Consider the following 12,208-nt stretch of genomic DNA (forward strand, 5'->3'; position numbering starts at 1 on the left):
GATTCATGCTGATAGCATAGGAAGGAGGCAGCAGACAGAAATGACACATATGCGTCGTTTCCAATGAGTGGATCGGTTCGGTACGGTACGCTATTTTGAGTGTTTCCATTATGAAAGTGGCCCATACAACCGAACCAAACCGCACCATTCCTGGTCCTCCTTCAGATGTAGGGCCATAGGAAATGGTACGGTATGGTTAGGGCGGAGCTACTGGCGTCACACGATACATTCCACTGATTGTCGGACAGGAAAACCTCAATGCTCACGTCAAAAGGCATTTGGTGTAAACCCCACATGGCCCCTGGCGGTCCGACTTGCAGTGGAAACGCTCACCTGAATAGGCCGGACCATTATAACCCTTACAAACTGTACCGACCCGAACCGTTCTGCTCAGTGGAAACGAGGCATTAGTGCCCTAAAAGGATAAGTCCACCCTAACACTAAAATCCCTGCAGTTAGTGTTAGATTGTGGACGTCTATAGATGCAGGGATTTTAGTTTTATGGTGGACTTTTAATTGAGACAAGAACACACTATTGAGGGATATGCTTTTTTCTTATTTCATGTCTGAGGTTTACAATCACTTTAAATCTGACCTCATTTTTAGAATTCGTGTGTGATTTTCCTTCATACTTCATCCTCATGCCTTCAAGATATGTCAGAGAAAAACATGCAGCAACAATTCAGAGTGCAGAGAGAGTTTTTATTTTCCCACATTTGGGCAAAAATCAGGGCATTTTGGCTAAATTTTGCCCTTTGATTAAATACATTGGTGTTAAAGGGAATAACAAATAAAGGCGGTTTATAAAGGTACAATGGGTTTTAAATGTTTAATTTGAAAGAAACTTGTTTCACTTATCCTGGACCTGTTCTTGTGGCACATTTACACTACTGAATGGTGGTAATGCACACACTATTGTGCCTGTTACCTCAACATAACAAAAAAATGGTCAGATCTGTTTCAGCATGTTAGGGGGCATTGACAGCCCAATCTTTTCACTTGGTTGCCTTAAAGCGGAACGTCACTTAAAAAGGCAAGTTCCACTTTTCCTTTTACTCCCCACCTCTTCTACCTCTTTTGGATTTTTATTTCTGGGAGCGGGTACCTACTTTTGGCAGGTACCCACTCCCCCTCTGCTCGGCTCACCTAGGCGGGCAGAGCATTCGTTTACCCCTTCCCTCTGGGCCGCAACCTCTTGGAACCCGTCATATGATGTCCCAGGAGGCTCTGGATCCATTCAGAAAGCTCAACACGACTCATGCATGTACAGCCGGTGCCCACTGTGAGACCAGCTTCCCACAAGCAAGATAGTAGCGATGGGAACACGAAGACCAGCAAAGAACCGGCCCACGTGATGAAAGCTCTGGATCTTTGGACCAGTGGGCACAGTGTTTGTAGCCGCTAATTAATATGTTCTAGGACATTAGAGATACAGCTTGCATAAACCCGGGGCAGCGACTCACTGAAGACTCTAGTGTGTGTGTTTTGTGGAGGATCATTGAGGGATTGGATGCTTTGAACCCTAGAATTGATATCAATGTAATACGTATTTACTCTACATATTAACCCTGATCCGCATTAAGGCTGACACAATACCATGTTTTGTACAATATTATTCTTCCTGGTGGGAGATATTTATGCACCTGGAGGCGGTTGCTATTGTTGGGCCCAACCTCTATCTCACTACTTATTATTTCAGGTTCTTATATTGCGCTGTCAATTTACGCAGCGCTTTACATATACATTGTACATTCACATCAGTCCCTGCCCTCGAGGGGCTTACAATCTAAGGTCCCTAACTCACATACATACACAGTAGGGCCAATTTTATACAGGATCCAATTAACCTACCAGCATGTCTTTGGAGTGTGGGAGGAAACCGGAGTACCCGGAGGAAACCCACGCAGGCACAGGGAGAACATGCAAACTCCAGGCAGGTAGTGTCGTGGTTGGGATTCGAACCAGCGACCCTCTTGCTGCTAGGTGAAAGTGCTAACCACTACACCACTGTGCCGCCCACTTATCATTTTTTTAAATATAACATACAGACATCTAATAGGTTGGATGGCATCCTCCACACTTTCTGCTCCCTTATATGGAATTTAAAAAAATTTTGCAGTCTTACAGTGTTCTACCATAAAGTGTAAGCCCCTACTAATAAACTATATAAGTTCTTCTTTTCTATTTACACTGTTCTATGCTATACTCTGGGTGTTGTCTTCCCTATTAGTGACGCACAGTCTAGACACTCTGTTTATTTCCCAATTCATCTAGCTTACTGGCATGCCTCACCACACTCTCAGACAGGTTTCTGTACATGCACGTGTCCCCATGTCCACTTGTTGCCCCCCTTCCTTGTACTGGTTATATGCCTTGACCCCTGCACTAGCCAGAAAGATGTTGACTAATGTTAATTATGATACTTTTGGAGGTATATTGTATAGGAAATGTTATACTGTATATCACTTATCATATATTCTTATCACCCTACAACATATTCTTAAGCTCCTGAGGAAGCACAGTGGCACGAAACATGTAGAGCTTGAACAAGCTATATCAAACCACACCAGGCCTGCCTAGATACTTACAGATGTAATATCTTGGTGCTCACATTACTTTATAGGATGGATTTTGGTGACCTTGTTGGTGGTATTAGCTTTTTTGGGGTAGCAGTTTCACTGTGAGATTTTTATTTGTATTTGAATAACTTTAATAAAATGTATGAATTTTTAAAGAATCTGCTGTACTCTGGTGCCTATAGTCCATGGTGTTTCAAATATTTCCTATGTCCGCATATTACATCAACAGATCAGAAATAAGAGCATAGTAATAGCAAAGTGATGGCATAAAAAAAATAAAAAACTGTCCATTAAAGCTGGCCATACATGGATCGATCCATGTATGGGCGCCCTGGTTGTACACCTATTGATCGACTTGCGCACAACCAGCCTGTTGGGTTTTTCCCAAACATTTGGTGCCGCCAGCTATAGCTGGCAAAACTAATCATTGTGTTCTGATGGTGGGGAAGGTTCCCGCACTCCCTGCCGCCAGAACACAATAGTGCTGTGGAAGGGAGTAATCAAGCAGATTTCATTCCCTCCATCCATAGAAGAAAATGGCACAATCTATGGGCTACCTAAAGGCCCTTTCACACAGGCAGACTTTTCTGATCCGCCTGGCAGTTTTTTCTGGCGGATCCGATCGGACCATCCATTGCCATCTATGGAGCAGCAGGTGTCAACTGACATCCCATCCAATTCTATCTGCTAAAAAAAGATGGATGGGGATTCGTTCCCCATTTGTCTGGCAGATCGAATTGGATGGCAGTGGGGGGTAAACAAACAGGCAGTCTGCTTACAGTACATCCGACAGCCCACAGAGGAGAGTGGGCTGTATCTGTGTCTGCTCTGTCTGCTCAGTAGGGATCAGCAGACAGATTCCTCGCTGAGCAGACGGACTTCCTCATGTGAAAGCAGGCCTTATGCCCCCTACACACGTGCAGATTGTCGGCCGAAAATGTTCGGCCGCCGAACGATCGGCCGATTTTCGGCTTGTTAGTATGATGCTTCCGACAGCCGACAGCGCTCTTTCGGCCGAAAATAATCCGTCGTGCAAGCATTAAAATTTTTGTATGCCGACACCAGATCGGCCGATTGTTCGCCAGTCAATACAGAACTCGGCCGACAGACAGCAGATTTGCAAGACTGGGCATGCTCAGAAAAGAAAAAACACAGGGAAAGTTAACCATCACATGACATCACTTCTGCAGTCGGCTGTAGTCGGCGGACAAAATTCTTGTGCTGTCTTTTGCACTTTTCAACAGACACGACAGCCCGGGGACAAAAGACGGCCGATCGTTCGGCCGACGATCTGCACGTGTGTACGGGGCATTAGAGCCGGTTCACACTACTCCGACTCGTCAAGCGACTTGGTCGCCTGACAAGTAGCGCTCCATGCTGTGCAATGGAACCGTTCTAATCAGAGCGACTCAAGTCGCTCCGGCTTAAAAAAAGGTTCCTGCACTACTTTTGGGCGAAGTCGGAGCGACTTGCATTGACTTCTATTATGAGAAGTCGTTTGCAAGCCGCGATGAAGTCGCGCTACACGGGCGACTTCAAAGTCGGGGCGACTTTGAGTCGTGGTAGTGTGAACCGGCTCTTAGTCTGCCCCTTTTTTGAAAATGTTTTTGGTTGGTTTGTTGTTGTTTTTATGTTAACTTCATGTCTGTGTAGGAATCTATGTTTGTCCCAAGCATGTTTAAATTCATTGTTAGCTGACTACCTACACAATAAAGGGTGATTCACCTGACTGTTCATGGCTATAAACCGCTCATATCAGCGTATTACTGCGGCAGGTACAGCCAGGTGTTTCTGTTTAGCTGCGCCTGCTCAGCCTGTACAAATCAATGACGCCGTTGGCTTATACAGATTGTGTATTTGCTCATGGGGTTATTTACTACGGTTAGGGACAGATGAGCAACTCTAGCCGCATGTGATATATTGCTGCTTACCAAGCATTAGATGTGGTGGCTGCATTCGTTTTCTTTTTACCAGGCTTTTCTCCCCCTGTTTTCACCTGCTGATCTGGCCAGTTATACACCTCCTGTATAGAAGCCCTCTACTCTGAATGAAGAAGCGCAGGGGGCACAGCAGACAAAGCATTTTCTGTCTGAGGGAGAGGAGTGTTCGATGTACTAGCAGATTTAGGTATACTAACAAACTGAAGCCAAACTCCAGCTCACACTTTATAAGCAGTTACAGCAGTTTTTTTTTTTTTTCTTTTGGAATAAAGATTTTACATAAATAAGTAAAAGCTGACCATTATAAGCACCCCTGTCGGTGGTTAATGGTTTGTCTCATCTCTGTAACTGATACCTATGGAAGCGAGCATGTTCTTTTGAAAAACAACAGACTTACTGGCCGGATAACTGGTTGAAAATAGAAGAAAGCCTAAAAAAAGAAAACAAATGCAGCCATCATATGTAACAACTGGTAAGCTGCAATATAATAAATGCTTTAGGTTTCTATAGAGTAAGGTTCTGTTCACATCTAGGTATTTGTGGCCAATTTCATGGTCTAAGCTTCAGCTCTAAAAACAAATCCCATTCATTTCAATGGTCCCTGTTCACATCTGAGCATTCTGTCACCTTAACCACTTAAGCCCCGGAAGATTTTACCCCCATTCCGACCAGGGGGTATTTTGCGATTCGGCACTGCGTGACTTTAACGGACAATTGCGCGGTCGTGCGACGCTGTACCTAAACGAATTTGGCGTCCTTTTTTTCCCACAAACAGAGCTTTCTTTTGGTGGTATTTGATCACCTGTGCGATTTTTTGATCACGCGCTATAAACAAAAAAAGAGCGTCAATTTTGCAAAAATAGCAATATTTTTCACATTTTTTTATATGAAATTCCCCCCCAAAAAAATGTAAAAATCTAAATTTTTTAACATTTTCGGCCAATTTGTTTTATGCTACCTATGTTTGGTAAAAAAAATCACAAAAAGCGTATTTTGATTGGTTTGCGCAAAAGTTATCGCGTTTACTAACAAAGGGAAAGATTTTTGTCATTTTTGTTGTTTTTTTTTTTTTTACGCGTAATGGCGGCGATCTGCGATTTTTTTTTGCGGTACTGCGACATTGCGGCGGACAGATCGGACCCTTGACTGACATTTTTGGGGGTACCAGTGACATTTCTACAGTAATCAGTGCTATACATATGCACTGTTACTGTAAAAATACACTGGTAGTGAAGGGGTTAACTTTATTTGGGAGGGAGGGGCTGTGTGTGTCCCTAGGGGCGTGCTTTCTACTGTGATTGGCTGTGGCTTGAGCTGTAAGGACAGTGATCAACGGATCTACTTGGTAGATCCATGTGATCAGTGTCTTTACAGCGAGGAGAATGACAGGTGGCTTGTTTACACAAGCTGCCTGACATTCTCCCTCTCCCCCGCCGATTGCCAAGTGGCCGGCGGACATCGGGTCCGCTGGTCACACGCGCGGGGGGGTCCGTGACCACGCGGGAGCGGGAGCGCGCCTCCGGCGGCGCGTGCTCGCTCCCTAGACCCTCACAAGCAAGCAACGTAGCCCTACGTTAGTTTGCCTGTGAGGGGCTGACCGCCGACGTAGATAGTCGTGCGGCGGTCGGCAAGTGGTTAAGCAAAACGCCCGTCACTCAAAACAGTACATGAACTTCTTTTTTGGAAGATTACAGGCGTTTTACTGCTTTTCATTGGTCACAAATGCCAGCACCATAACTCTGCAAAAACGCTACAAAAACACCAGAAAAAAAGCCAGAAAAACGCCTGGAAAAAAAAGCAAGGCCTAAATGTAAACAGTGCCTAAAGATCAACTTTAAGTAGTTGAACAAGTAAAATTTAGATATCCCCGTTTTGGGAAATTTCGGGAACAGAAGAGTCATTTTGTGACTGAACCAGTTTTACCAAACTCAAACCACTTCTTCCTACTAATAAACCTGGTTCACCCTGCATTTCATTGCTTAAATGAGACCTGTGCTGACATAGATATGAGGGCTAATAATGCAGATATTCCCCTGAAAATGCCAGTTTTCTGGCTCTTACAGAATTCATTTTCTCAGTGCCAGAAATCGGCATGCAGCCAGTAATCCTAGCACTGCTGATGTTGATGTACGTATGTGTTTAGTGTCAATGACAGGAAAGTATTGAAGCCACTAAATCACCATGACAGTCAGGTATTGATCATTTTCAGAGGGAGGTCAGCAGTAGCGGTTCTCATATCCCTATCAGTACACATTTGCTTTTATAATATGATAAGCACAGAGGTGGCCTTTATATGGCGGACGTCACACTCCTTCCGAGATCCAAAATCTAGAGAAGGACAAGGTGACTCTCCCAGGGTTAGAGCAGCTCCACCTATTTTTTGATGGCACCCTGGAAATTAGAGAGGGACTGCAGCCAAACTATACAAGTCAGGGAGTTGCTGATGCTCTCCAGCAAATACTGCAGCAGTGCTAAAGGCAGAAATTCCTCTCCTTTTATCTTAATATGAGCTGTCAGCAACCAGACTCCAGAGAGCACCACACATGGGCAGTGGGTAGGCCTGCTATCTGAATCTGTGCTTGTAGGTTCCTCTCTTTATGTGTAATATATTACCTGTCAGATCTCCCCTTACATGGCAAGTGAGAGTGTGATTGGCAACTTTGAGCCAGGTCTCTGTAGAATATTGGAGACCTGAGCAGGGGGGCTATTCCCATCCCTTTCATTCATTGGATTTCAGCTCTTTCAAACATGGAGGTTCAGCATCATCTGTGAGTATACTGGATGTCATGACTGGGTATGAAAAATTTATATCTAAGGCTTGTACGACTTCAAAGTTGCGCCGACTTTGATGTAACTGTGACGCAACTTTGGATGGGTGCAACTTGGATAGGACTTTGGCTTTGACCAGTGATAATGGACAACTGTTGCACACACGTTGCATTGTATAACATGCAGGTACGACTTTCATGCAACTTCTGAGGGCTACCATTGAAGACTATGGCCCTCAAGTTGCATGAAAGTCTGACCAAAGTAGCATGAACTGAAATCACGCATATATGAATGGTTATTTTTGGAAAACATGGGGAAGGACTTGTCATGCAACTTTAATGTCCAAAGTTGCATGACAAGTTGTACAAGTGTGAATGGAGGGCTCTTTTCACACTTGTATGACTTTGACGTGACTTTGATGCGACTTGAAGCAATGCCTGTGAAATCTTGAGGTCTATGGACCTCTAATTGTATCAAAGTCAGACCAAAGTAGTGCAGGGACTACTTTGAAGTTGCTCCGACTTGAAGTCACACAGCTATGTATGGTACTCATTGGAAATCATGGGGTATGACTTGACAAGTCGCACAAGTGTTAAAGGGGCCTAGCCAAACTTTAATTTTAGTTTTGGATGGAGTAAGGCTCGGTTTCCACTAGTGCGACTTGCGGTGCGACTTGACACATGTCAAGTCGCACAGCAAGTCAAAATCCATTGTTTTCAATGGGGACCGTTTCCACTGCCGCGGCTTCAGTTGCCGCGACCTCAAAAGTAAATCGTGTACTACTTTTGAGCGCGACTTCCCTCTATATATGAGGGACAAGTCTAACTGAAGCCGCAGTTTACTTTTGCTACGAAGTCGTGCTAGAAGTAGCACGACTTCGTAGCCGTACTAGTGGAAACCGAGGCTAAGGCAGAGTTATAACCTATGTCATGTTTTCATTGATGACTGTGTCCCCGTTGGACATTCACTCTCTCCATTTTTCTGGTGTCGCTGGAATTGAAAGTGATAAGAAATCCAAAATGTTACAGGTGTCACCAAAACAGGAATAGAGGGGAAATGTTTAAGTAGGGACACCTGTTCTGTTGATAAGTGTCTATGAGGGTTTACCCCTTATTTAGGAAAGATCTCCTCTCACTTCCTGTGGTGTATAGGACAGGAAGTGATGGAAAATCTTACCTATGGGAATCACAGCAAAAATAAATAAATACATCTTGATAGAAGTTTTAACTACTTCTGACTTTATAGGGATAAAAAAAAAAAAAAAAAACAACTAAAAAGTTTCAGCTTTAGATAAAGGAGTGGTGGTAAACTTTCTTGATATGGGTGGTGGATTTAAAGAGGAGCTCCAGTCTCCCCCAAAAAATGAATACTGTAGCTGCTGACTTTTAATATAAGGACACTTACCTGTTCAGGGATCCTGCAATGTCCTCACCTGAACCGATTCTTCAAACATGTTTGGGTCCATACGCTGGAATCCTAAAAAAGTTAGGCCAACACCTAACTAATTCTAAACCTACACACAGCCAGATCCTATTCTATCTAGCCCTGTATTTACCTGTTCTGCAGCTGCTCTGGTCTGGTCGCCACGCTGATAAGTCAGTGGCAGCTTCTCTGTGTAGGCGTGTGCAGGAGAGGCAGCCGACCATGGAAGCCTCATTGTAACTCTATGGGTGATGTCACTTCCCAGGCATTTCCCAGCCATTGTTGGTTCTGTCCTGCACAGAGCTTCCACCGCTGGAGACCGGATTGGCTTCAGAAAAGGTATGTATAGCAATTTCTTCTTTATAGGGCTAGGTAGATTAGTTTTAGAATAGGGGTCCTCAAACTACGGCCCTCCAGCTGTTGCATTTAGAATGTGACTGCAAGTAGGTTTAAAGTTAGGTTTTGGGTGAACTTCTACGCTAAGTAACGGAAACCGGCAGTGAAGCCTTCCGGTTTCACAGCCAGTTTCCTACGGTGTATGCACAAGCCGTGCTGCGCTTTGTGAATGGTTCCGCAGTCTTCTGGGACCTGTGATGCGTCTCAGAAGGCTGCAGGGGGAAGGAGGGAGGGACGAAATTCCTGTCAGATCGCCACGGGGATCTGACCAGAAGTGGGAGTGGGTACTTGTCAAAACCAGGCTCCCCCTCCTCCCCCGAAAAAGTGCCAAATGTGGCAGTGGAGGAGGGGAGGATACAAACAAGTTGAACTTCACCTTTTGGATAAAGTTCTGCTTTAAGTGCAGCCCCTAACATCACCAAAGGGCCACATATAAAATTCAATGATTATTCATTAACACACAATAGGATATAGTCAAAGACTAGGGGTGTGAAAGATTTGATGGTAAGAGATTGTGGGCATAATACAGGAGATGATCAGAGACTGCAGACATGACACAAGAGATGGTCATCAACTGTCGATAAAATACAAGAGATGGTCAGAGAATGCGGACATGATGCAAGGGATGGTCAGAGACTACAGACATGATACAAGAGTTGGTCAGAGACTGCAGAGAAGATACAAGAGATGGTCAGAGACTACAAACATGATACAGGAGATGGTCAGAGACTGCAGACATGACACAAGAGATGGTCATCAACTGTCGATAAAATACAAGAGATGGTCAGAGAATGCGGACATGATGCAAGGGATGGTCAGAGACTACAGACATGATACAGGAGATGGTCAGAGACTGCAGACATGATACAAGAGTTGGTCAGAGACTGCAGAGAAGATACAAGAGATGGTCAGAGACTACAAACATGATACAGGAGATGGTCATCAACTGTCGATAAAATACAAGAGATGGTCAGAGAATGCGGACATGATGCAAGGGATGGTCAGAGACTACAGACATGATACAAGAGTTGGTCAGAGACTGCAGAGAAGATACAAGAGATGGTCAGAGACTACAAACATGATACAGGAGATGGTCAGAGACTGCAGACATGATACAAGAGTTGGTCAGAGACTGTAGAGAAGATACAAAAGATGGTCAGAGACTGCAGACATGATACAAGAGTTGGTCAGAGACTGGAGAGAAGATACAAAAGATGGTCAGAGACTGCAGACATGATACAAGAGTTGGTCAGAGACTGGAGAGAAGATACATAAGATGGTCAGAGACTACAGACATGATACAGGAGATGGTCAGAGACTTCATACATGATACAAGAGCTGGTCAGAGACTGCAGATATGCTGGATATGCTAAAAGAGTTGTTGAAGACTGTGGACATGCTTCAGGAGACACAGACTGGAGACATATTACGTGAAACTACTAGAAATCACTGCAATATTAGGGCTATACTGAAACATAGATTAGTGCCTTGAGGGCTGCACAAAAAGCTCCAAAGGGCCACATGTGACCCTCGGGCCGCAGGTTGGGCACCAGGGCTTTAAGGTTACAGATACCTGACACCATCTCATCTTTTGTGACACTACAAATCCCAGCAACAGCTAACTTGTATCTCTGTGTGGAGTCTGGAGGATAATGATGACCAGCCGGGAATGAAAGCTGGCAGTCATGTCTAACCCTCATCCATCCAGATCACACTGAACACTGAACCTGAAGAGATATAAAACAGCCTCACAAGGTGTGATGTGTGTGTCTGAAATGGGAAGGCCAACATGTAATTTAAGGTGGTGGAGCTCCTGTAGGGTGACCTCTGTCCCCAGCCCACCTTGGGATGTCATTATTACCCTTTCTCTCCGCTCACTGCACATGGACAGAAGTGACAAGGGGTGAAACAAATGAGTGACTTACTGTAATGCAACATGGTACAGGCGCCGGGGTCCAGTGTGGATGGTGATGGTAGGGCGACAGTCTGACACACAAAGCTGCCTCTGGGTGAAAGTTGGTCAGCCGTAGCAGCCTGTGTGCTGATCCCGGGATGGTGAATAGAGGATCCCAGCAGTGGTAGATCTGGGTGGTCACTGGTCAGGGGCTGCTTCATGCACTTAGATTGTGATCACAACAGCTGGTCCCTAATATTTGGTATATCTGCCCCTTGCTGATATTTGGGGCCTCAAGCAGGCAGATGACCTCTGTTCCTCCAATAGGTGATTTATTTCTTATTCCAGAGATCAGCCACACCTTCCTGGTCCAAGGAATTATTTTTCTGCTGTCTGGTAGATATAGATTGTTCTCAGTTCTTGTGGATAGGAGTCTATTTTAGATACCCACGGTCAGTATGTATTAGATGCTTAGATCCTGCAGTCAGTGCAGTAGGTGCTCAGTTACTGCAGTTAGTGTTGGGTAGGTGTTCAGTATTCGCAGTAGGTATTCAGTAGGTGCTCAGTTCTGGAATTTAGTGTTTGCTAGGTGCTTAGTTTGTCCAGTCAGTATTTAGTAGGTGTTCAGTTCCTCCAGTCAGTATGCAGTAGATGCTCAGTTCCTGCAGTCAGTATGCAGTAGGTGCTCAGTTCTGGCAGGCAATGTTGGGTAGGTGCCTAGTTCCTGAAACCAGTAAGTAGTAGGTGCTCAGTTCCTGCAGGCAATATTGGGTAGGTGCCTAGTTCCTGAAATCAGTATGCAGTAGATGCTCAGTTCCTGCTGTCAGTATGAAGTAGGTGCTCAGTTCCGGCAGTCAGTGTTGGGTAGGTACCTAGTTCCTGCAGTCAGTATGCAGTAGATGCTCAGTTCCTACAGTCAGTATGCAGTAGATGCTCAGTTCCTGCTGTCAGTATGCAGTAGGTGCTCAGTTCCGGCAGTCAGTGTTGGGTAGGTACCTAGTTCCTGCAGTCAGTATGCAGTAGATGCTCAGTTCCTGCTGTCAGTATGCAGTAGGTGCTCAGTTCCGGCAGTCAGTGTTGGGTAGGTACCTAGTTCCTGCAGTCAGTATGCAGTAGATGCTCAGTTCCTGCAGTCAGTATGCAGTAGATGCTCAGTTCCTGCAGTCAGTATGCAGTAGGTGCTCAGTTCCGGCATTCAGTGTGCAGTA

General features: G+C 44.9%; 1 protein-coding gene across 2 annotated transcripts in view; it reads right to left on the bottom strand.

The window, feature by feature from the left end:
* KCNJ8 (potassium inwardly rectifying channel subfamily J member 8) overlaps nt 1-11,319 on the bottom strand; it is a 33,927-nt gene extending 22,608 nt beyond the window's left edge. Inside the window, exon 1 of one of the 2 annotated variants that reach the window (XM_082254543.1) lies at nt 11,032-11,319. The gene's annotated coding sequence lies outside the window, so the exon portion shown is untranslated. Of the gene's footprint in view, nt 1-4,818; nt 4,945-11,031 lie in introns of those variants that run through there. The other variant, XM_082254544.1, reaches the window with a different exon arrangement.
* Between the last annotated feature and the right edge of the window lie 889 nt (nt 11,320-12,208).

The sequence above is a fragment of the Pelophylax lessonae genome, assembly GCF_965119305.1.
Source record: "Pelophylax lessonae genome assembly, chromosome: 4".
NCBI classification, from domain to species: Eukaryota; Metazoa; Chordata; class Amphibia; order Anura; family Ranidae; genus Pelophylax; species Pelophylax lessonae.